The sequence below is a fragment of the Miniopterus natalensis genome, chromosome X (assembly GCF_054644295.1).
Source record: "Miniopterus natalensis isolate mMinNat1 chromosome X, mMinNat1.hap1, whole genome shotgun sequence".
NCBI lineage: Eukaryota > Metazoa > Chordata > Mammalia > Chiroptera > Miniopteridae > Miniopterus > Miniopterus natalensis.
In genome coordinates this window covers 97,993,056-97,997,857 of record NC_142103.1, presented here as the reverse complement: position 1 = coordinate 97,997,857, position 4,802 = coordinate 97,993,056, and the positions used below count along the sequence as shown (strand labels likewise).

At 42.5% G+C, this 4,802-nt stretch overlaps 1 pseudogene; it reads left to right on the top strand.

Moving 5' to 3' along the window:
- The first annotated feature begins 221 nt into the window (after positions 1-221).
- LOC107535668 (protein Mdm4-like) lies at positions 222-1,440 on the top strand (annotated as a pseudogene).
- The last annotated feature ends 3,362 nt before the right edge of the window (positions 1,441-4,802 follow it).

Here is a 4,802-nt window from a genome sequence, read left to right as displayed (position 1 = left end):
AAAATGCAGATTCTGATTCAGCTGGTTTGGGATGGAGTACAGAAGAGCACAGAGATTCTTTCAGGGCAGAAAGTGTCTCTTGAAAATGCTAAGATACTCAATGTCAAAATGTTTCTAAGTCAATAGGACCCATGGCTGGCACCCTCCAGATTCAGCTGAGGAGCAATGCATGGAGTAGCTGTAAGTTTTAGTCAACAGACTGCAAGTTCTTCAGTTCCAAAATGACATCATTTTCCAATTCCACCCAGGGTTCTATATCTGCTAGTGCCTGCAGGTTCTCCCCAAACCGAGTAAGTCAGATTTCTTTTATGTGTACAACAGGTACAAAAACACTGCCACTCTTGGAGAGTTTGCAGGTGGCAGGTGCAAAGATGAAATGTTCACCATTGGAGTGGTCATGCATTATCTAGGCCACCACATAACGGCGAAGCAGCCTATGGTACACCGTGGTGGAGATCTTTTGGGAGAACTACTTGGAATTCAGGACTTCTCTGTGAAAAATCCAAGCCCTCTTTATGATACTCTAAGAAGGAATCTTGTCCCCACCATGTCAAGGTCACAGCATGGATATTCTGAAGCAACATGCTGAGGAAAGTTTCAACACCAGGAAAAGAACCGAAGAAGGTGGTATTCCCTTGCTGCCGACCTCACCACATAAATGCAGAAATCCTGGAGCGGGACATAGGTCCTGCCATGGGATGAAGTGTGGGTTTTGAATGAGTCAGTATTCGAGTAGTTAGGTGCTGGAATAAAAGTAGAAGCTCCAAATACTGACCAAACAAGTGAAAAAAATAGGGAATGTAAGTGACAAAAAGGTGATAGTGGTGGCAAAAATGACCTTGAGGACTCTGCATCCTTGAGTAATGACGCGGATGGAGTAGTTCCTTCTGAGCATGTGGTTGTTTAACTGAGTGCAAGAAACTGAACTCTCCAAACAAGAGATGTTTCTGTTGCTGGGCCCTGAGGAAAGATTAGTATTGTAAGTGAACCCACTATCTCTTCATTCCTATTATCACTGCCACTCCCTTAAAGAAGGAAAATGAAGGAATTGATGTCCCTTATTGCCAAAGAACCTTTCTGGCGCTAGTGGTCAGAGCCAAAGATCTCTAAGGAAAGGAAGAAAAACCCAAACTTCTTGATCTTTGCAGCTCAGTGGAATTCTTACATTTCCCTCACAGCTCTGAGAGTATCTCAAGCGCAGGGAAACAATCAGATGTCCTTTTGGAGCAGAGAGCAGATACAGAAAATATGAAGGACTGACAGAATTTCTTGCAGCCGTGTTACATGTTTGAGAAGAGACCACGAGATGGGACCATTACTCATGGAAGAGCAGGCCACCCTGTCACTTGTTTCCACTGCACCAGAAGATTAAAGAAGCCTGGGGCTTCATGCCCTCTTTGCAAGAAGATTCAGCTGGTTATTAAGGGGTTTATGGCCTAGCTGAATCGGCGAGTTGCAGAGAAATGAGGACTAGGGCCAGATCAGGGAGAAAATTGTCAGTACTGAGCCTCTCCACTTAGTGTGACCCACTGTGTCTTCATTGATTCATGGAAACGTCTGTGTGCTGGGGCAGCTTCCCTTCTAAATGCATGTGGAATTCAACAGCAATTCTTTAAAACTAGATTATCAATTTGGGGACTCTATTTGCATGAAAAGCTACTTTAATCACTACATTCTTCATCTAAAAAAGAGGTTCTGGGAGAAGCGATTACAAAGACAAACAGGAAAATACATCCAAAGAGAGGGAGGGCCATATGTGAGAGGCCTCAGTCACATGGCCACCCTAACTACAAAGGAGGCTGAGAAATGTAGCCCAGCTGCATGCCAGAGAGGAAAGTAAAATATAGATATTAGTCAGCACTGAAGTAGTCTGTGCCACGTAAGTGCTTTGGTAGGCAAAGGGGTGTACAGGGAGTTTTGTGAACATAGGGAAGGGACTGCTAAATCAGAATGGAGAGACAGACACCAAAGGCTTTCTGAAGGACATGAGTTTTGCAGATAATCAGGAGGGTGAAAAGAGGAGCACGGGAAGAGACCGTGGCATGTGCAAAGATGCAGAGGCAGCAAGTGTGCTGATAAATTTGAGAGACTCCAAGTGATTCCCTCTTCCTCAGGCAATAGCAGCATGGAGAGAGAGCCAGGAGATGGGACTGGAGAAGGAGGCAGGAGACAGGATTTGAGCCAAAAAGCTCTGTAGCATCACTGATGTATTTTAAGCAGAGGTGCATTTGAATCTGATTTCCAATTGAGAAAGAGACTGGTAGTTGTGTGGAGGAGGGCTGGGGGCAAGAATGGGAGTTAGAAGACTTTTGCCATTGTCCAGGCAAGAAGCAATCTGGGCTTGAAATAATAAGCAGTGGGGTGCACTGATGGGATCAAACATGAAATCTGAGATATTCATGAGTCAAAATCTATAGGGCTTAGTAACTGATTGAATGTGGTAGATAACATTATAAAAGGATTTAAAGAAAAGTCCTTGGTTTTGTTCATTCGTTGGCTTATTCACTCATTCAACAAATATTTATTGAACATCTACTATGTGTGTTCCTCTAGGTGCCGGAGATACAACAATGAATAAACAAGCAAAATTTATGTCCTCATAGAGTTTATATTCTGCTGGACAATTTAAAAAATCATTAACAAGTAAATATAAATTTCTAGTGTGATTAGGGTTGCCATGTTTAACAAATAACATGTTGTATTTGAGATGACTTTGACAAACTTCTGTGTGAAGATTGTTTAATTGCAACTTATTTCTATGAGTCTTTTGCTCAGGAAGGAATCCTTGGCCACAGATGTGGATTTGGGAGTCATCAACATATGGTTAGTTGCAAGTGACAAAACAACAAGAGCAAACAAACAAGCAAAAAAAACTAATAAAGGAAATCATTGCCTGAGAAGTTCAACTGTTCTTTCTTCAGGTATAACTGGTCCAGGGGTTTTGATAGTATTAGATTTCTGTCTTTCTTTTTAATCTCTTGGATTTTCTTGGGCATTATAGTACCAAGCAACCCCAAAAGCCCTAATACACATCTATTAATTCAACAACTCAGCAGAGATTTGTCTTGTTTTGGTTTTCTAATAGCTTCAGTGGGAAAGTCTCGGTGAAGACTATGATTGGTTGACTGGAGGTTACATGCCCATTCCTGAACCAAGGCCTACAACCCAGAGGTGGAGTATTCTGACTGGCCATGCTTGGGTCATGAACCTAAACCTGTGACAATTTGTGGGACAGGGTCATCTCCACAAAAACCCACAAGTGTGTTCCTCCAGGAAAGAGAAATCCTGGTACTGGAAGGTGAGCAAAGAGATGTTGAGCAGGTAAAGACCAGAATGTTCTCTGTAGGTGGAAACTGAGGCCTTAGGTATTAGTGAGGTCACCCTGGGAGGACATACAGAGTGAGAGGAACTCAGAACTAATGCCAAAATCCTGGGGAGTACAACACTTAAGAGTTGAATAGAAAAAGATGATCCCGCAAAAGAGATGGAAAATGAGTGGCCAGGTCCATAGGAGGAGATCCTGAGGCCAGTGATGTCCCAGAAACTAAATCAGTGAGCTTCAAAAAGGACTGAGTCAACAGTCACAGAGGAGCCAATGAAAACAAGGACAACAGGAGATGTTACGCAATATCCTGACTGTCAAAGGCCATGAGGTAAAACGAGGTAGTGCCTCTTAGAGGATGGAGGATGGTATTAGGAGAAGCTGGTAGAAGGTACACCAGATTGTCTGGGAGGAGAATCTGGGGAGTTCACTGAATCAGACAGCCCTAAATGTGTCAGCTTCTCAAACTGAGGATCCAGAGAACCAGGAAAGCCTAGACTTAACACATAGCATCTCTCTTGATCCTCAAACCTATGCAAAAAATTATCAGGTGAGTCACATAATTTCTATAATAAAACAAACATAGTTATATATGTTGCAAGATGCAAAATCTATTGGAATTTTAAGCTAAAATATTAAACTGTAAAGAGATTTCTACTTGCCAGAAGATCCCTTCAGACTATGCTCCCGGAGATCCTTGCAGTGAGCATTCCTTCCCCTCTGGTTAGGAAGTCTTTGGGTGGAGAAAAATGGGAATCATGGCTGTTATCTGCGCATTTGCCCACTGCTCTATAGGTAGAGATCATATAGATTTCAAGGATGTTTTAGGACACACGCACTTAAAATAATTAAAGCAATGCTTCTTATTTGTGATGCACTTACTATGTAACAGGCACTGTTCTAAGGGCTTGACCTTGGTTACACCTCACAATGACCCCATGAGATGGAATATTATTATGATCACTCCTATTTTAAAGATGAGTAAATTGATGTACAGAGAGGTTAAATAACTTAGCCAAGGCCACATGATCTGTATTTAAACCCAGAGATTCTGGCTTCTGAGCCAGTGTCCTTAATCACACAGCACATACTACTCCCTTGTTCTGCCCCATATTTTCCATATGAGCCAGTGTACTTCTCAGACCATAGGTTCTGATACTGGTTCAGAAAAGAAGGTTAGTCCTTATATGATGGTCTGTACATTTCTAGAAGAGGTAGGGTTGGGAAAGCACGATCTGGCAACTGTGTCTCACCCCTGCCCTATCCAGCCCACCAGCTGCTGACATGATGGACATGCCACAGAAGCAAGGGATCCCTGCTCCCCAGGCAGCTTTGCACTGTAACCTTGGGACCACGGGAATTCATCAGTCCACTGGGTGATGTTTACTTTAACACCAAAATTACTTTTTTGTTTGGACTTGTACTTTTAAATTTTATTGCTTTTAATGTGTTCCCCAAATGAAAAAATAACTTCAGAGGT